Source organism: Rousettus aegyptiacus, unplaced genomic scaffold (genome assembly GCF_014176215.1).
Source record: "Rousettus aegyptiacus isolate mRouAeg1 unplaced genomic scaffold, mRouAeg1.p scaffold_m13_p_2, whole genome shotgun sequence".
In the NCBI taxonomy this organism is placed as follows: domain Eukaryota; kingdom Metazoa; phylum Chordata; class Mammalia; order Chiroptera; family Pteropodidae; genus Rousettus; species Rousettus aegyptiacus.
In genome coordinates, this window is record NW_023416295.1 from 133,331,784 (window position 1) to 133,353,544 (window position 21,761).

General features: G+C 35.2%; 1 long non-coding RNA gene across 2 annotated transcripts in view; it reads left to right on the forward strand.

The window, feature by feature from the left end:
* Positions 1-21,761, forward strand: part of LOC107521317 — an 89,125-nt gene that overhangs the window by 52,690 nt on the left and 14,674 nt on the right. For both annotated transcript variants that reach the window (XR_004955719.1, XR_004955718.1), the window contains 2 exons: positions 12,369-12,507; positions 14,497-14,756. This is a non-coding gene — a long non-coding RNA (uncharacterized LOC107521317). The remainder of the gene's footprint in view (positions 1-12,368; positions 12,508-14,496; positions 14,757-21,761) is intronic.

Sequence of the window (21,761 nt, forward strand, 5' to 3'; positions counted from 1 at the left end):
TACTAGATATGTAAGAATGTGAGTGTATGCACACATGGATATTTTTCTGTGGTGAGAGGCTATAGTGGCCATGAGATTCTCCAAAAGATCTTTGGTTCCTCTCTTTCTTCTCACCTCCCCAAAAAGTTAAGTGCAATCTTTCTAAAAAATGTTGGTATCTTGATTGAACTGTGTATCAAAAAAAAAAAAAGATTGTGTATTACAATCTTTTATGAATTTAATAGCCACTTCTAATGTATAGGTTTATAGTTTCATATATCCTCTTTGGGACTTTTTTCATAAAGATATCATGTACATTTGAAAATGTTTAAGGTTAGAAGGAAAACTTGTCCTTAAACCGGTTGATTGCAATGCTCTTCCATGCAAACAAATGAGACTAAACATTTTCTTAATATCCCTTCCCATCTTAAGGACTTAGTTACCTTGTTTAGCATGATTTGAAGTGACCTCTGTGAAGCACCTTGGAAATATAGTCCTGAAATAATGACATAACACAAACTTTCATTTATCATGTTCACCACGATGTTGTTTATAACATCAAAATATTTGAAGAAAAACACCCTAAATATTCAGTGATAATATATCCTATGATAAAATACTATACACACCTTTTTAAGTTATACTTTCAAAGGATTTTAACAACATGGTAAATGTTAGTAGTAAAGTAAGCTTAATGCAAAGGGAAGAAAATTATATATAAAGCATAATTATGTTGTAAAATTACATGAAATATGTATATCTGTCTCTCTTGAGAAAGAGAGATGGTGGGATTATGATGGGATTATGGTGGGATTATGGATTATTTTTTATTTTACTTTATTTACTCTATTTTTGTTATTGGTTTTCTTTTTAGTTGTCTCTATTGTCTTATTTTTTTGAAACAAAGATAATTATAAAACAACTCTAAAATATTTAGATAGTGCAGAAAGACATCAATTAAAAAGCAAACATCACTCATAATCCTACCACTGGAAGATAACGTAATTAATATTTTCATATAATTCCTCTGAATTTATTTCTGTACATGTCCCCCTACACAGACACACTCACACACAAACACACACACTGCAAAAAGAGAATCATACACACATGTTCTTTGTAGTCTGGGTCTTTTTAAACTAATAGACTTTACTTCTTAGAGTAGTTGTTGGTTTATAGAAACATTGAATAGAAAGCACAGAGTTCGTATACACTAATTCCTCCCCCTACCCACCCATTCCCCCTATAATTAAGGGATCTTGCATTGGTGTGGTACATTGGTTATAACTGATGAGCCAATATTGATGTATTATTCTTAACTACAGTTCACATCAGAATTCTCTTTTCTATGGGTTTCACCAAATGTGTGTCATGTATTCACCATTAGAGTACCACACAGAACAGTTTCACTGTCCTAAAGGTCCCCTGTGCTCTACCCTAGTCATGCCTCCCTCACTTCCTCCCAGACCCTGGCAATCACTGATCTTTTTACTGTCTCCATGGTTTTGCCTTTTCCAGAATGTCATATAGTTGGCATTATACATTATGTAGGCTTTCAGACTATATCTCACTTAGCAATATGTATTTAAGGTTCTTCTATGTCTTTTCTGTCTCTTCCTGATGAAATATTGCACTTTTTATTGCTGAATAATATTCCATTGTCTGGAGGTACCACAGTTTACTTATCCAGGCACCTATTGAAGGATTGGTTGCTTTCAATTTTTGGCAATTGTAAATGAAAATGCTATAAATGTTAAGGTGCAGGTTTTTGTGTGAACATAAGTTTTCATTTCCTTTGGGTAAATACTTAGAAGTGCAACTGCTTAATCATATAGTAAGACTATGTCTGGCTTTGTAAGAAACTGTCACGCTGTCTTCCAAAATGCCTTTTTTTAAATTACAATTTATTGTAGACATCTTTCCATATAAATAATTAATAACCACATAGTATTCCATAGTCAGTATATACTCTAGCTTATTTAATCATCCCCCTATTAATGAGCATCAAAGTCATTTCCAGTTTTTTACTATTGCAAACAATGCTGAGATAAGCATTCTCATACATCATCTTTGATCAGTAGTCTGATTACATGTAGAAAAAAAATCCAAAAAAATTTAAAAAGCATAAACATATTTAGTTTTTATAAAAGGCTTTACAAATTTACACTCGCCTTAGTAGTAAATGAGAATGCCATATCCTCCTTGCCTCTAAAAACTGCATCTCAGTAATGTTTTGGCTTACCTTTCTTTGATTACCCAAGAGGTTAAACATCTGTTCCCTTCTGTTGGCTATTTGTACTTCTTTCATTGTGAATTGTGTTCATATTCTTTTTACTTTTGCTATTGGAATATGTAAGAGAAATTGTTTTGCTTTCTACAACTCTTTATATAATCTTATTTCTGCTTTCTAACAAGCAGCTTATTAGAATGCATACTATCAATTCAACAGCTCTTAAGGGCAAAGGGAAAGAGATATTACCACATTAAATGAATGTATGCACTAACTTCAGAAAGCATAAAAATTAGAATAAGGAAATAAAGTGTTTCTGTGAAATGTGTTATTTTTTAAAAAAAATTGTTTTGTGGGAGGTGATTTTGATAAATTATTTTATGGTCAAATTTGTGGACTGTTTCATTTGTGTTTTCTAGATTTGTTATCATGCTTTAATAGGCCTGCTCTAGTCAAAGAGTATGACTATAATGATATTTACTTAAATATTCACCTAGCAGTGTAATGCATCTTTTTAACATTAAAATCTTTTATCCATTTGTAACTTTTGTCTATATAAGGAAGGATCCCAACATTTTTTCCCAAATGGCTACCAAGTTGTTCCAGCACTATTTATAAACAGTCCATCTTTTGGGCCACTTGATCACATGCTGAATCTTCATATATATTTGGGCCAATCTCTGAACTCAATATATTGTTCCATTTTTCTGTGGCTCTTTGGAGCTAAGACCACACTGTTTTAATTACTGTAGCTTTTAATATCCAGATAACCTCATGACTCACCTCCTCCAGGTCTTCACTCAAATACCACCTTATCTGTGAGATCTTTCCTAAGCAGCCTATTTATAACTGCAATGTCTGTCAACCTGCACCGATGCTCTGCACATTGCCACTACCTAGTTCCTTCTTTATTCTTCTCCTTAATACATATCACCATCTGACATCCTATATATTTTACTTACTTATTTGCGTATTGTCTATACCTCTAAACTAGATCCCATGAGAACAGGAATTTTGGTCTCTTTTATTCACTTTCATATCCCAGTGCCTAGAATACTGCCAAGCACCAAAAAGAGCCTTAAAAATATTTGTTGAATGAATATCTGATAGAGAAAATTATTCTACATACAACCACCACCTTTTTTCAAGAACTTACCAGTTCTTTTTATACAATTTCATCCTTCGATGAAATATAGAATTTGATGAATTAAAAAAAAAATCTATGGGGTTTTTAATAGGACTGATGTTGAATAAACAGATTGACAACTTTACAGCACTGAATACTTTCCAAGTAAGAATCAGTTATTTTTCCATTTTTTTAAGACTTATTTTATGTTCTTCAGTACAGTTTAATGATTTTCTTCATAAAGGCCCTACATATTTCATATTATGAATATTCCTTATCATTTTGTGATTGTTTTAGTAAATAAGAAAGCTATGGAGTTTTGTGTATTTACTTTTAACCTGTCTTCTTACTAAATTCTCTTATTGTTTCTAAAAGGATTGCAACTGATTTTCTAGTTTTGCCAGACAATCATTCCCCTGCAGATAGTGATAATTTTGCCATCTCTTTTCCGAAGGTATACATCTCTAGTTTACTTTCTACTTTTACTCATTAGTGCAATCAAGTTTTCCAGTACAGTACCTGTATTTACTCACTCTTAATTTTCTTGAAATTAATTTTTTATAGTCAAAGAGAAAAGTTATCAAAAATGTTTTGACCTTTAGGCTTGTATAATACACTAGAAATTTTAGATGAATCAAAATATGTCATATGATACAACCGACATCAGTTTTATGCAACTGATGCTAAGTCACTTAAAAAATAGTAATTTTTTTCTCTCTCCTGGCAGATCATTTGATGTAAAATTTATTTTTAAAAAGAAGACATATTTAGAATGCTAATAATTCATTGAATCAGCTACATCTGAATCTATTTTATTTTTTAATAGAACACAAAACCATGTTTCTTTATTGAATATTAGAAAATATTAAATCTACATATTTCTTTTATATTACTTTCTATTTACCAATTACTTGTACAAGCGTTGAAGTTCCTAAAGATTTAATCTCCATATCTAACCACATTAAAATAAGGCTGCATGAGTAAAGTTTTACACCACATCTGTAAACAAGGATTTTCTGCGGAGTTACATTTGTCTTAATAAAATAAAAACAGAGATTAAGAGCAATGATATGGCGCCTATTTTTACAGCTAAAGAAAATGAGACTCAGCAGCCCCAGGCGTCTTGCCCATGCTCACATAGTAGGTCGCAGAGCCCAGACACAACCTCAGATTTTCTGCTATGCATCAAATATTCTTTTCACGGTGCTCTGCCTTTTACTTGTCTTATCTATGTAATTAGAAACAGTGAAATATGTTTACTCACCTACCTAGAAAAGTCCCTCAGTTGTTACCTTTGTGTCTTATTTTACTAGGAAATTATTTCTTATAAAATTCATATGTGGCTTTTGATTTTATGGCACACTTTTCCTGGAGGTTCAAATAATTAATGTATGTTCGAAGAGTAAATTCTTACATCGGTCCTGTGCATGGGAATCAGAATTGATAAGTCTCCTATGATCTAAATCAACATTGTAATCATTAAAAAATAGATGTACAAATTAATAAGTGTCACAAAACACTCCAACTTGAATAGGAAGGACTACCTGAGTGGAACTGATTATGGCCAAGCCTAAAGAGGAAGCACAACAGCCCATTACAAGCTATTGAAAAGTTCCATAGGAAAAAATTACATACAGCAGGAAATTCCTGACCAATAATGTAATCTCTTACATAAACGTGTTGGCAGATAAATGGATTTTATGATTTTGCTTACACCCACTGCTTCTGGCCCCTTTAGAGATGTCACCTTATATATGTATTAAAACTTCACTCTGGTTCTATTTAATAGTATGATTCGATAAATTCTAGGTTCATCTTAATCCCCTCAAAATACTCTTGGCCTTTGCCCAAAAGTGGGGGGAAGGAATGAGTAAGTAAAATGTCAAAGAAACTTTCAATAAGCTAGCCCCAGGAAAAGTATTACATTGAGGATTCAATATAGTAATACCCTAATTTACTATTATTGTGTATAAGAAATTAGGCAGTAGAAATGTTAAAGTAGCGATTAAGGTACAGCTATAGAACTATAAACATGGCACTGAAAGGAAATAGCTAAAAAAAATAATAATAATAAAGTAAATATGTATTGAACCTCAATCATATGTTAAATACTGACCTAGACATTTTACTTACATTATTTCATTTTCATAACAATACAGCAAAATGACTATTATGCTCATTCTACAGATCAGAAAATAGAGTTTCTAAAAAATGAAGTGATACAATGCATGTCCTCCCATTTCCTGGGCAGACCTAAATTTAGTCATTTCTGTCTATGCAACCCTGGGCAAGTCACTGAATGTCTGAGAGCCTCATTTTCTTCAGTGGTAAAATGAGTGATTATAGCAACTCACTACCTCACAAAGATTACCTCACATACACTTAACAAACTGCAAAACAAAATACATTGGCAGTTGCTACTATTAAGACAAACAAACAATGGTTAAACTAATGAGAGAAAGTGACGGGAATTGATTTCCAAACTATTTTCCTAAACGCTATGCTTTCAAATACTTGATTATGCAATTGTGAGCTGTGTTTCCCAGGCGAGGTCTTTGAGGTTGAGGGTCAATGAATCATTTCCTTCATATTCAGATGAAAGTTATGCCTGTGTGGGTCAGGTTCCCACCATGCCTTATCTGAACAATCCATATGTTGCAGGTAAACAAACAATTAGAATTGTTAATAATTTCACTTATAAGAGTCTGAGATTTCCTCTCTAAAGATATTTCCAGCACAAAGACAGGGACTGTTGGCCATTGACCTACTGACACTGGGTCTACAATGGCATGTTCTATGCCAGATAGTGAGAGCCAAGAGGAGTAAATCTAGTGTTTTCAATTTTTCTTATCACCTAACCTCCATTTTCGAATAAAATTTTATGTGGATATACAACAGAAAAACAGGTAATAAAAACGATATTCTATGAGAGTATTTTATGAGTTCAAATTTGTTCATGTATTTATTATAAGATTAATAAATAAGAACAATGAGTTTTAAGGAACACAAAAAATTTGAAATTGAAGGTTATTCATGACAGCGATATAAATCTTAACTTCGGTATCCAAATATTTCAGTTTGTTGTTTTGTTTTCACTAAATTGCAACATCTGATTCACAAGCAATTGCATATGAGGCACTTTTCATGGGTTGGTTGTTTTGTTTTTCTGGTGACTGCAGGTTTGGATGTTTTGTGTGTGTTTATATTTAACAGCTTATATTGCTTTCAGTTAAGCATCCAGAGAGACTGTTCAAAAATGTGCCCATAAATAAGTTAACTTAGCCATATCAACTTAACGTCACCATAATTTTATATTGTTCAGGAGCTACATGCAGATAAAATGATTGCTTAGCTGGAGAACTCAAGAGAATCAGCTGAATAACTATTACAAACAATAAAGAATCTACTAGAATAAAAATATATATAATATGGAAAAATCAATAGTCTTCATATATACAAACAACAACCAGAAGATATAATAGAAGGAATTACTCTACTAAACAAAAAGACAAAAATTACTCAGAATATAACAAACAGAAAGTAATATTTATATGTTTTTGGTTTAAAAGACTCAGCATCTTAAGATGTCAACTTTTCCAAAGTTAATTTATAAATATTGAGCATCCTGCTCCCAAAGTTATTAGTATAATTTTTTGTTCAAACTAAGCAAGTTGATTTTTTAAAGCTCCTGTATAAAACTAAATAAGCTATAAGGGAAAAGAAAAAGTATCTAGGGAAAGTGAAATGGAGAATGAGAAAGGATTGATCTATACCAATTATTAAAACTGGAGGGAGAGAAGGAGGGAGAAAAGGGAGGGAGGAAATGTAAACTTATATAATTGCCTGTGTCTGCATTAAACATCTCAGAAGAAATTGGCTATATTGGTTGGCTCTGTGGAATGCATTACATGCTTTTTGTACTATTTTTAAATTCTATATCATATGGATGTATAATCCATTCAAAACTTGAAAAAAAAAATCTTAATATATAGATGTTAACTGGATAAAGATTATAATAATTTTCTGCTCTATAAAATTAAGGAAATCATATCAATTACTTTTACATACGATCTGGAATCCATTTATAAATAAGGATTATAATCTTAATCAGGAATTAGTTAATACCTCTATAATAGAAAATAGTTTATAATGTTGTATATTTTGAAAACTTCATCCTGGAATCTAGGACAGTCAAAACTTCTAATTTCATTTAACATTCAGGCAGACTCCAAAAAATCCATAACATTCAGTATAGTCATTTAATGAAAGAGAGAAAGAGAAAGGGAGGGAGGGAGGGAAGGAAAGGAAAGGAACCTGTTCCTATCACTGATACTTAAGAAATAGATTAAAATACAATTTTTAATACAAATGCATTGCCTCCTTTCCACCTCCCTGGTATACAATCTTATTATAAATTTACTGGAATAAATGAGTGATTACCTAATAAATAGTTCTTAGTCTTAAATTTCAGTAGAATTTCCATGATGCCAGGAGGCATAAAATCTACTGAAATCCTTAATATTCTCCCTAGTACACAAGAGTCACTCACAAAATATTTGTTGAATAAATACTAACTACTAGAGATATTTGATAAATTGTCTTTTAGGATCCTAATGCCATTAAATGGATTTAAAAACCATGCTAACTAGGATTTTTAAAGTGTACTTAATATTTTTAACTCAATTTTGAAAAGTTGAAATCACAGGAATTAGAATCAAAATAGTTTCAATACAAATGAATCAGAAAAGAAAACAAAGCCCATATTTTCCAATAAATATAGCAAAAGTATTCTAATTGTTCTCCTATGGTCACTTGGTCATACAAAATCCCCAAAATGTATTATTATAAAAAGATATATCATCCCTTGTGGCATTATAATAGTAGTAACAAAAGCCTGAAGACAGTCTAAATATCCATCTATGTAGGACTGGTTTTGAACAAATTCTGGTACATTTATGTAATGGAATACTATGTAACTCTTTAAAAAAATAAAGTAGATGTCAAATTACAATGTACACCTGAAAATTATATAATTGTATTAACCAATGTTACTCCAATAAACTTAATTTTTAAAAAATGATCTGTATGACAAAAAAATAAAAATAAAGAATAAAGTAGTTATCTACGGGCTGACGTAGAACAACCAAGATGTCCTGTTAACTTTTTTTAAGCACATAACTGAACAAGGAGCAGTGGAGCACACCTTACACGGGGTTCTCAAGTCCGTGTGTAAGGCTAGAATTACACACAATTCAAACGTCCTTAGAAGATCTCCCGAGAGCAATGCCAGTTTGGAGGCCCACAAATCTTTCCTCAAGTAAATCCTACATAAAGCTGGTGTAGCCTTTGAAATTGCAAGGCTTTTCTAGTTCTTCAGTTGTGCATCAGATGAAGCTGGCTTCCACTGAGGGGCCAGGTTGTGGGATAAATCGATTCTTTAAAAGCCAGCCTCTCTTCAACAGTAAACAAGAAGGAAATCCTACAATACGTGACAGCATGGATAAACTTTGAGGGCATTATACTAGTGAAATAAGCCAGTAACAGGGGGACAAATGCTGCATGAGTCCACTTATACGAGGTATCTAAAGTAGTTCAATTCATAGAACTAAAGAATAGAATGGTGGTTGCCAGGGGCAGAGGGTGAGTGGGGAGGGTTTAGGGGGTTGGGGAGAAAGAGCTGCTAATCACCAGGTACAACGTTTCAGTAACACAAGATGGGTAAGTTCTAGAGACCTGCTGATCAACACTGAGCCTACAGTTAACGATACTGCACTGCACACTTAAACTCTAGAAGGGTAGATCTCATGTTAAATGTTCTTACCACAGTAAAATAAAAATAAATCTAGCCTCACCGTTGACTCAGGGCTATGCACATGCTGAGAGTGAGTCCAGCTGAAGGAATAGGGGCTGGCGTGTCTGTCTCCTACTCACCACACTGCAGTGGTTAAGTGGAATGACATGTGGGATCATGACCATTATTGATCCTCTCCTGCTTTGCTTTCTTCATTTTGTTTCGGTTTTTTAAATATTTTTGTTTTGCCAAATATAAGCAGTGGATTTTTTTCACTTCAGATATTTGCAGTTAATTTAATAATTTAAGTCACATTCATATTTGGCATACCTCATCTGTAAAATTCTCCCACTTGTATAAAATAATTAAATAAAAGTAAACTTATCCACCTATATACTTACCTGTACATAGATTATCTGAAGGCATACAGTAGTTAGCCCCTTCTTACCCTCGGGACATACATTCCTTACCCTCAGGCCATACATCTCCAGTGCATGCCTGAAACCACAGGTAGCACCAGACCCTATATACACTATGTTTTTTCCCATACATACATAATGATAAAGTTTACAGCTTCTCTTTGAAATATCCTAATTGCCAGCAACACTGTGTTCACACTTCGTGACCATTATTAAGTAAAATAAGAGTTAAAGTGGACATAAGCACTGTGACATCATAACAGTAAATCTGATAACCCAGACAGCCACTAAGTGATTAATGAGCAGGTGATGTATACAGGGTGGATATGCTGGAAAAAGAGATGATTCACGTCTAAGGCGGGATGGAGCAGGACTCCGGAGATTTCATCACACCACTCAGAAATGCTCACAACTTAAAATTTATCAATTATCTCTGGAATTTTTGCTTTAATAAATTCGGACTTTGGTTAACCATGGGTAACTGAAACCGCAGAAAGTGAAACCGTGGATAAGGGGGTCTACCGTACTCAAGAAACTGGGAATGCAGGTTAATTCTGCCAAGAAGAACAGGGGACCACCTGGAGAACTGGAATCAAAAGAACACTTTTCACTCTGTAATATTTTTGTATTATTTGAATGTTTTACTACGAATAGCATTACTTTCTAAAAAAATGACAAGTAAAAATACCATGTTTAAAAAGGCATCTAGTGGCTAACAAGATTTAAGTGTAGACCGAATACTTATTAACCTCCTGCTAATGACGACTTATTCCTCTACCCCAATTCCTAACTTTTGGAGGCTCACAGAATCTTCAAACATTTGATAAACACTAAATCCCTCCCCTCAGTAGAACCCAAATAGCTACACACACATAAACCCACGAAGTCTATGAACACTAGATTTAAAGCTATTACACTGCAACAATATCTATCTGTGGAATCTTTCTCAAAAATGTTTAACCTAAATATATTCATGAAGATATTATTAGATAAATCCAACAGATGAGATAGTCATCAATATAACCAGCCTAAACTCTTCAAAGATTCAGTGTCATGAAACAAAGAAAAACAAAAATGTAAAGTCAAAGAGACACAACAACTAAATGCAATGTGTAAACCATGATCGAATCATGAGTTGGGGAGGAAAAAATTCTACAAAAGACATATTTGGGATAACTAGGGAAATTTAAATATGGATTATATATTAGAGACTGCCATGGAATTCTTTAAGGGTGTGATCAGGCCTATTAAACAACTGAGGGACGAAATGCCATGAGGTATGCCACTTACTTTTATAGTTCAAAATAATACACACATAGATAGTGCAAATGAATGAAGAAATATCAACAACTGGCAAATCTATCAATGTAAAGTGTATATGGGTACTCATTGTACTATTTTTCTAATTTCTATATAAGTCCAATATTTTTCAATAAAAAAAATGAAAAAAATTTTTCCTTCACTCTCCTATAATTCTAACAGAGCATCTTCATCAAATTTTTTCCTCCCTCCCACTTACCTATTTGGCTTTCCATCTCCATCTTTCTTTCCAAAATAGATTGTTAGTACTATTCAAGAAATCTAGCACTTGATTCGTTTCTTCCAAAAATATTATGAAGTATAGGCAGTGTTTCAACCCGAGCCCATGTTTTCTTTACTTTTGTCTTTCTTAGCAAACCAATGAGATTGGTGAGGTCAGGAACCACGCTTTAATCATTCTTATAACCTCAGTGTCGAAATACTATAAGGGGAGGCAATAACCATGAACCAAACTGAATCTTTGGACCAGTTCACCGATCTTTAGTACCTATTGTGTTACTCTTTAGCAAAGTGGGTAACAGATTTCTTGGGAAGATTAAAGAAAAAAAAATGCTGGAACCAAATCACTAAAACGAAATTCTAGGGTTGCCTCTTCCACAAGTATGGTTAAAAACAGCCTTGAGTATAGTAGCTTTGTGCCATATTAGCAAGAGTATGGAAATTCAAAGCATGCCCGAAGAAGAATAACGTTAAGGTTTTTGCACTGCCATCTGTGCATGCTGCTGGCTTTATCTGACTTCCACCTGTTAGCTTTTTATTCTCTAATACTATGCTGACAGCATTTCTGTGATGATAGAGCTGCAGGGCCTGTCATTGGCAACATAGTACTATCCTCCTTTAGAGTAAACTATTTTAAACAAATTGGAAATTAAATGAAAGAAAGTGTCACAGATGGAACACACTGGGAACAGGAGGGGAATGCTGCATTGCTCATCGTCCCCATGGTTCAGGAATGAAGCCGACTCGAATGCTGGCAGTGGACTCGAGCTGACTATCACCATATGCAGGCAGAACAAGCCAGCTGATTGTACTCATCTTTGGGAATAAGAAACTCTTGTACTCTCCATTACAACAAAAATCAAATTTATCAATTGCAATCAGTGTTTCACTTCTTTAAAAATGATTCCGCTTACCTTTACTCACTGCCCATTATTTTTCCTTCTCTCTTCCTACACATTCTTTTCTCTTCAGAGGTATCTCTAGAAAGAAAGCACATAGCCCTCAACCAGTCTACACAAATTCTGCAGAACTCTCTGAAATAGTTATTTTGTTTACAGTAAGGTGCAGCCTCTTTATTAAAGGCATGATGATTGGTAAAAACAATTAAATTTAAATAAAAGTCTTGCTAAAAGTATTATAGATAGCAAAAGTAGATCTAAGGACATTTTCTTTCTAGAGTGAAAGTACCTAGGGCTAACACTATGGTGCTTGCCTTTAGGAAACTGCTTATCCTTTTTACATCTAAGTATTCTCTTACTTCCTGTCCTTTTTTTTTTCGATTAGTCCAGAAAGACATCAGAGGAGAATGAAAGAAGAAAAAAAGGTTTATGAAAACAGAAAATGGAAAACCCTGCTTTCGAAGTAGTGCAAAGACAAGAGCCTGACTGTTGAAATCACTGGGAGATTTACATTTACCTATGTAGTAAGTCTACATTAGCCCAACTCTGGACAAAATATGTATCATTACCCCACACTGATGTCCGACCTGCTGACAATTACCCTTAATAACAGTTGACCCCACCTCCTGCTTTGGTTAAAAAGAAGAAAAATGGTGGCATACTTTTCATTGCCTAAATAGTTTCAGTGTCCACTTCTTTCTGATTTGGGAGCCCAATGAAATCCATTCTTTTGATTAAGCTTTAAAAAAATAAATAAATAAAAATGTTTATACCTAGGGTAATGGTAGAGCACACTGACCCAAGACAGCGATTAGGAACTGGGAAAAGTAACTGGTGATATAAAATATGTTCCCCATCCTAGCTTGTTTTTTTATCTTCAGGTCCTCTCTTCTGCATCTTTCTTCTCTCTTCCTTTTTTTTTTTTTCTCACCCTATGCTGGTGTCAATTAGTGACTGCCAAAGGTGCCCGACTTGCTAAAACTATTTCTGTCTCCTAGAGTCAAGACTATGAGCTCCCTTTTCCTTTTCACTAATTTGTCATGTTAATGGCCAGCAAAAAGGTTTGGCCCAAATTAGTACCCAGTGCTTCACTAGCTCTACCTGCTCTGATGCTTACTGAGCAGTGCTCTGTATGAGGTACGGTAAAAGCAAAGAGAAGGAAGCCTTGGCCTTGCCTGCAAGAAGCCTGTGCTCCAACAGAGGAAAACAAACATGCAAACAACTAAATCTAACGCAAGGGAGAATCCTGGAAATGAAACCACAGAGGGAAAAACGATTAAACACCAATTTCACTTATCCCTACAGCAGACTATACTACAGAAAAATTTTTCTAAAAAACACTTAAAAAGACAAGAGTGAAAATCAAGATTTATCCAATGTCACATAAAGAAATTTTCAACTTCAAACAGCATCTCTCCTCCCATATTTTGGCAGGGGATGGGGAGTGTACGATACAAATGCTTATTCTTTTGCAAAAAAGGAACTAAGTAGGTATAAGACCAGAGTAACTGCTTATGAGTGTTATGTTCCTGATTGTGATGACTCTTATTCAAGAATAGCTCTTATTTTGCCTTTTCTTCAAGATGCTACAAATAATGCTGTGCAAATTGATTAGATCTGTGCAGACAAAGCAAGCATCCAGGTCTACATAACCTAATGGGGTGGCAGGAAGTAGGGTAGGGTAAGAAACATCTGATTGATAGGTTATCCCTTCCCTTCTTTCAGTTATCCAGGAGATTAAGCAAATTCAGAGAAGGTGGGCCTGTGAATGGCCTAATTAGACATTTTTCTATAGTGGGCAATCATGACAAAGAAAGAGCAAGCCATTGGGAGAAGGTAGAATACAGCAGAGACAAGAGTGTCAATTAGAGGCAGTGTCTGAGGCCCCTGAGGCCCCGACTATAAATAACTGCTTTTCCCTAGTTGCTGTCGCCTCTTCCCAAAGTCAGATTCCTGGCCAAAGGCTAAACCTCACTCCCACACCTTTCTTTCCCATAAAGCAACATTCCCTAATGCAACATGGTAGTGGGCTGTTGATGGCCAGCAGGACTCTAGAGAGCAAGAGCCTCCTTGTTCGATTCCCGGCTTTCATTTCTCAGCTTTTTGAATCTCTGAACCAGTATTTCTTCACCTGAAAAATGGGGGCAACAGTGATGATAATAACTAGCAATCACAAAATAGGCATTGTACTAAGTGCTTTACATGCATTATTCATTTAATCATCAGAAAAAAATTCAAGGCCGTATTAACAGTAATATTATAGTAATAATAATACTTCTTCCTTTACAGATGAAGAAATTGTACTTCTGAGAGAAGTTAATTAACTTACCCAAAGTCTAACCTCACTGCATGAACTCTTGACCCCTCATACCACTGTCATAATACCTGTCTAAACAAGGTATTCAAAGAGTGAACATTAATATATATGGACACCAATTAATGCTATTGTCATTATTTTTGGTGCTACTGATGTTAATGGTGATATTGTTTTTGGTGCTTTTCTCTCTCTCCAGATGCTGGGAGCTCTGAGGTCTATTAAACACAAATCATCAGCCCGTACACTAACAGATCTAAACCAATGCTTTGGGTACTTTTGAGCACTGCATCACAAAACCAATATATAACTTTTAGACATTTCATTGTTAAAATGTACCTGTTGAGGATGAATGAGAGATCAAGAGGCAAGGAAATGGAGTTGGTCCTAGTATTTCAACTAACTACCTAAATGGTCTCCAATGTTTATGTTTAAAAGTTCAGAATGACAAAATATAAGGTATGTTGTTCTTACATATTTCGCTTAGATTTCCTAAATTAAAATTATTTATCATATGCTAACTTTTCACTATCCAAACTGTATTTTTGCTCTATTCTTATCCTTTCATTCATTTTCCATTGTCATAAGTTAACTATGACAAATGTTTAAACCTCTGACATGCTAAGATACCAATCAGATTAAACATAACAAGCATTTGGCATACACCTGGAAACACCCCAATGTAAAATTATTACGAAATTTTATCACTTCTCATTGCCAACTAATGTCCCCACATCAAAGAGGATGACTTTCATGCAACACATCTATTTATAACATTAACATTATGTTTACTGTCTTCCTTCTCTGGCACATTGTCTGTGATCTTGACTGTTTTAAGACTAATAAAATAGTGTCATCAATGTATGTTTATAATGCTCTAGATAACCTGTAAGAGATTTCATAGTTATTAAAAGTGATAAAGAGTGACGAGGACAGTTCTATACTATAATACTGCCTGTCAAGAGGAAAACATCTCCCTTACCATAAAGTACCCAGAGGCATAATTAGGAAATAGAAAAAGGAATGATTTCCTGGGCACAGTAACGAGAGGGCTGGGGTAAAACCCAGCAGCAGTGGAGGGTGCCTCCTCTCTGACATGGCCAGTGGAACTTCAACCCACATCAAAGGATCCAGGTAATGGTCCAAAATATTGAGCACCAAAGAATGCCCAGGTTAGCACTAGCACATATGAAGAGGGACCAGCAGGAATTTCTGTGAGAAATGAGATTTTCTGAATTTTCTCACTTTTCTTAATAGCATCAATATGAAAACCAAAATAATGAACACCTCCCAGGCACCTACTAAGAATATTAAAGGAATTTAAACTTTATGGTTCCTGAATGCTCGTACCCATAAACACAAATCCATATACCCTACAGACCTATAAATAAATCCCACATGAAGTTCTCTTTCTTGCTCACATTTCTCCATAAAATCTGGTAGGATATCCTCCCTTTCATCCTAACCTTTATCCTCGTCATTCCTGTCTGTCAGGGATAAGAGGTGAAGAAAGACACAAACTAAGCTCCAAATTCCTCCTTCGTTAATTGTCCCCCTGAAAAAGTCTGCTTTCCTAGGACCAAAGAAAAGGTGTCCCTATAACCCAACATTCAGTCTGTGTGGTGCTTCAGGGCCCTCTCTGTAAAGTGGGGGAGTTTCGTGCATCCCCAGCCATACTTTCAGCTCAAACATTGTATGATTCTGGGTTACATGGCTGTTGGTGAGAAGAATCTCAACAGCAGCACCACACAGCCTCACGCCTGATCCTCGGCCGCTCCTCATAGTGGTGGGGCAGAGCCTGGGCAGCTGCAAAGGCCTGGGACTGGGAAGTCAGCACTGCTCCCTCTTCTCAGGGTTAGCACTGGTTTCAAAGATGGAGCAGCTTTTTGCCAAGTAACCTTTCTCACCTTACAGAAAAATCATATTCCTCACTTTTACTATCAGTATTATTCACCTGTCAGCACCAACTCCTCTTTCAGCTCCTTCACTTTGAAGATGTGTGACTTCCCTGGGCCTCAGTTTCCTCATCTGTAAAAGGAGAGTAGCAATGGTATCCATTGCTGTTATGAGGGTTAAATTGGTTAGTGTACGGAAGGTGCTTGGAACAATCCCAAGAACATAGTGAGTGTCAGGTAATTGCCATGGTTTGTAGTATTGTATTATTATTATTATTATTATTATTATTATTATTATTATTATACTATTATCATTGTTGTTTTCATGCAGTAGTAGTAGTAGTAGTAGTAGTAGTAGTAGTCAGTGTAGTAAGAGTAGCATTCTCTGTCACCAACACAAAGGATCTGAACACAGTTATCTATTCCTCCACAACATTAAGTTTTGGGTAAATAGCTCCTTTAAGAGTCTGTGCTATGGTACAGACTTAGGACAAAGCCTACTTCCAGTGTTCTGGGGACTTTACCAGAAGGTTTTAATCTTCTCTTTATAGGAGGCACTATACGTTTAAAGTATCCTTGCCACCTTTATTGTATTAATAAATACAAGATGTGACTAGAGAATCATAAACATGTCAGTGATTTGATTCCATAGGTTTACATCATGACTAAAATAGTCATGGTCACAAACAATGGGATAAAGAAAGACAGCAGCTTCATGGTACCAAGCCCAAAATTTCCCCGGCTTTTTTGTAATGTGTACTTTTTAGGATTTTAGAGTCCTATATAGTGCCTATGTTTGATGAATTAATTTTTCCTGATGAAATTTTGTATTGTGAGTAACATCTCAGTTTATAAATTGAATCAAAGTAACAAACACAAATGGCAGAAAAATAATGGCGTAAAGTAATTCCCAAACCTCTCCTCTCAGAATGAAGTCCAGAGCTGTGGCAGGTTGTCTGACACATTGCTCGCTGCTTCTGCCCGCAGTAACACTAGTTAACACTCAAAGGCTGTGGTTTTCAAATGACACTTTACCTAAGGTTAAAAAAAAAATAATAGACCCAATCATTTAAATTCTTTTTGCCCATCCAATATTTGAAACCTTTCTAAGCTCTAAAATGATGAAATGGTCCAATCACTGAAGGTTTTATTTTGTGGGATCCTGTAATTTCAACACATGTCATGAACTAACTTATCCTTTTTCACCTTAAATCTAGAGAAATATCCTGGCATGAATCGAAGTAGATGTGGTCAGAATCTCTGACATAGACTGATTTACTTAACATTGTAGACATTCTTCATGGGGGAGGGAGGCGATGTATTCATAAATGAGTAACCAAAAAATCAGAATGATATTACAAAATACAATTTTCTTAAAAATTAAATGTATTTTTACCTTGAGGTAGATGGCATGGGCAAAAGACAAGGTCTCCCTGGTAAGTTCCAGTTCCCCATTTCCAATTGTTTACTGGCGGTTTGTTACATATGCACCTCGATTACAATGTGAAAAAATATTGTATTCCAGAAAGATTTTCCCAGAAAACCCAGTCTTCCTCCTATATCCTATAAATTTCTAACATCTATCATTCCCCCAGCTAGAAAATTTAGTCAGTATGGAATTAGCTTCCCCCTCTTCTTCCTTCTCCAATCCCTCACATTCCTATCCTCTTTTACTATTGTCCTCCACCTTCCTCTATGCCCATCTCATGCCCCCCACACATCTAATTGGCCTCCAACTCAAGTCAATTCCTCTCCTTCAATTACCCCTCCTTCCCATCTAAAAGCCTTTTCTTCAACACTCCAGTGTCATCCCTGTGTGCCATGCCACTGTATCTCCTGATTCATTCTGTGCTTTTTAGGTCCCATTAGGGTCTCTCACTTTCTCAAAAATCTGATAAAAGTCATGGACCCAGAAAATCACATTCTTGCAAACTTTTACACAATGTCAATACTCTATATTTTAAACCCTTTACTGTAACATGCATCATGGTTATTTTGTTATAATTATATTAATTTACACACCTCTCTTACTAGAATAAGCAGTTCTAGGACAAGCTTGTATCATTGTTAATCTTTTTCCTCTAAACTTTTTGTGCACAGTACTGTGCTTAGAATGTACAAGGTGCTAAAAATGCCAATAGACTATCTAGTAGAATATGTAGGTATTAGGTGGATACTGCATCTTCTAAATATTAGTCATTTCAGTAACAACATCACAATTTTTGCCATATCTGTTACAACTTGCCTTATTACTTACTTATTTACTTAACATTTACAGTAGATTGTTTGCAAAATTATTGCCATATTCCTTCCACTTCTGATCGTATGCGCCACTAAACCTCCGAAAAAGATGTGAAGTCTCTCTCTCCTCCTCTTTCATCCAGACTTGTCCTATCACTTGCTTTGACCACCCAATGTGTCAGGAGTAATACTTTGTGACTTCCAGGTCTATGCCTTAAAAGATTTTGCAGCTTTTTTCACTCTCTTGAGCTCCAGTCATGATGTAAAAAAAGCCCAGGCCAGACTACTGAATGATGAGAGACCAGGTGGAGAGAGAGAGGCTCAGCCACCTGTATTCGTTCTGGCCACTTCACCTGGGTTGCCAGACATAAGTGACACCCCCTCAGACCTTCCAGCCCCAGCCAAGTTCTCAAGTCATGGAAATATCCCAAGCAGACATCACAAAAAGAAGAATTGCTCAGCTAAGCCCAGCCAACTCACAGAATCCTAAGTCTTTGTTTTTTAAGCCACTACATTTCAGGGTAGTTACACAGTAATAGATAACTGATGCACTGCTTTTCTCTAAATCAATGCTTTGTTTTTAATTTAAGCATATGCTTTAAAAAAAAAACATTTTGTCACTTCTATAAATAAAAAAATTAGTATCACTTTCCATAAAACTAAACACAATGAAAGAAACAAAGCAATATTATTCACTTCTAGCCAGATATGGCTGCCTACAGAAGCCTCTAAATTAGTTCCAAAGGAAGATCTCCAAATGTCAGAGAGTTATTAAAAATACACCACGAGTAAACTGGAACTCTCTCCCTGGTATAAGCTTAACTGAAAGAAAATGGAATGAAAATAACATGCTCACTCTGAAATATGATATTATTTAGTGCTCCGTCTATCAACGAAAATCATTATCTTGCAATAAATAATAATACCGGTGATAAACAGCTTTGGCAAAAATTCTGAGGAAGTTACTCAAATTACTGAAATTTGGAAGATGCTGTACTAACCTAATACTAAACTGAACAGGGAGCAGGCAGTCAACATTTTTAGACATTAGAAACATTCCACACAACAACACAATGCTGAACATAGAGGGGTTTGAATAAAGGATAAATATAATGCAATTCTTAGAAATGCTTATATTCCAGTGGAGGAGACAGAAATGTAAATAAATAGTTGTAACACATTAATTACACTAACTGTAACTGCATTAGATTTAAACTATAAAAGCCCATGAACTCAGATTCCAAATCACCAATATTTTGTCTAAAAGTTTGAGGGTATTGCTTCTCGGCCTTTTGGCTAGGATCATGTGTAAAAGTTTAAGGATGGGTGGTTATTTTTGGGCCCATAACTTTCATCAGATTCTCAAAGGAGTCCAGTGGAACATATTTCATAATTTAGGAAATAATGGATTTGATAATACATAGTATTACAGTTGATTCGATTGTTTCTACCTCTTTTCTGTATTGCCTGGATGTTATTTTTTAGTTGCTAATTTTGAAATCAAAACTCTGACTTTCTCTTTCCTCTTTATGGTTTTATTCTTTTCTCATACAGCTATACAAAATTCCCTGATGACTAGATTCTCTAGAGAACTCTACCACAATTTAAGTTCTTTGAAGCTAGAGATGCTATGTAACCTCCTGCCTTCTATTATCAATGAGCATCTGTTAAATGAAGACTACACCTCCTAGAACTCATACAGGAAGTATTTCCTGCCATCTAGAACGGATTAAAAATGTGTTTTCTATTGCTCAGACTATGAACACCAAATGTGTATTTAATATGAAATGTGTGCATAAAACAGTTGGGGTAAAGCACTAAGTTCTTCCTGCAATGTGTTCTATGTGTATATTCAAAAATATCTGCCTGGACTGGCAATTTATATCTATGTCTGTTTAGGTCAATGTTGAATATTTCAAATGGTGTGGGGACTGTGTTTATTGACATACTGCATAAAGCAGCTATTGCAGTGTTATTCATACACGGGATCTCTGAGCCTCTCCTGGGCATGAAAGTGCTGCTGTTGATATCTTTGCTTTTCTCAATGTTTCTTCTTTTATCCAGTCCCCCACCATAGCAATTTTGTCTCTCTCTGGAATTTAAATTCTGTGAAAAATATAGACCTCTAAAGTTTTAGTGCTTCCATTAGAATTAAAAAAAAAAAAATTAGCCATGTTGTGAACTGAGTGAGCTGAAGTCTCCTCTGTTCAAAGTTCTTGAAGATTTGACATTTAAATTTATTCTAAAATAGTTTTTGTATGAAAAACCAAGAAAGGGAGGATTGTGGTTTGTACCTTGGCATGGAATTTTATGTGAGTGGGATAGAAACAGAGTGGTGGTGTTGAAGCTGTCTGCAGGATTTACTGGCACTGATTGGAGCAGGAGTGGCCCAGTATCCAAACAAGTACATAATTCATATGACTAATTCTAGCTTTTGCCTAATCCTCTCTTCCCCCACATGATCAACATATATGGAAATGTTAGTAAAGCCATCGTCTCATTCTCTTCGAAATGACTGATTCTGCTCATACACATGCCTGAGCTTTTCCACAAAGGAAGAGGGCCTTCAAGGCAAGATGCTGCAAAGGGCAACAAATCAAAGTGAGAACCCCTGCAAAACATTCTGTAAAGGAACAGAATGAAACATATTTCTATTTTCCTAGTGTGTATGCTTCTGAGCCATAGGAGCATCAATGTTATGGCTGTAAAAATATTTTATTTATATATGCATATGCATATATACATATATACACAAAAACTCTAAACTTTATTATTTTTCCAAGTGGTTTTTAACCTAAACTTTAATTTCTAAGGTATGTTTAAGTAGCTTCTAAATATGCTCCTTGGTTACATGTGTCCTACTTTTGTACTTAAAACACCTTTTCATTTGTCTGTATCTCTGAACCCTTTTAATAACACCTCATTATAATTAGGAGTTCAAACTGATTAGCCATGACCTGACACAATAGTTTATGGAGACTTATACACACTATGTACATATAAAACACTCGCAACTTGGAAGGTACAGCTCACCTAATACGATGTAGCAGATTTTGAAGAAAATGCATAATAAATAGGGTAGCTGCCAGAGGCATGTTAAAGCACTACCTCCTGTGGCCCCTGTGATGACTGCAATGACAGCCTTTGGAATAGCAAGGAGCATTTCAGGCTAAACCCTTACATCTTTTTCCTTAGAACCTCTTCCAAAAGGGAACAAAAGAGGTGTGTGTGTGTGTGTGTGTGTGTGTGTGTGTGTGTGTGTGTGTGTGTTTCCTGAGTTGCAGGTTGCAAGTTCTAGAAGTAGATGTTAGGTGATGCCTGAGATGCC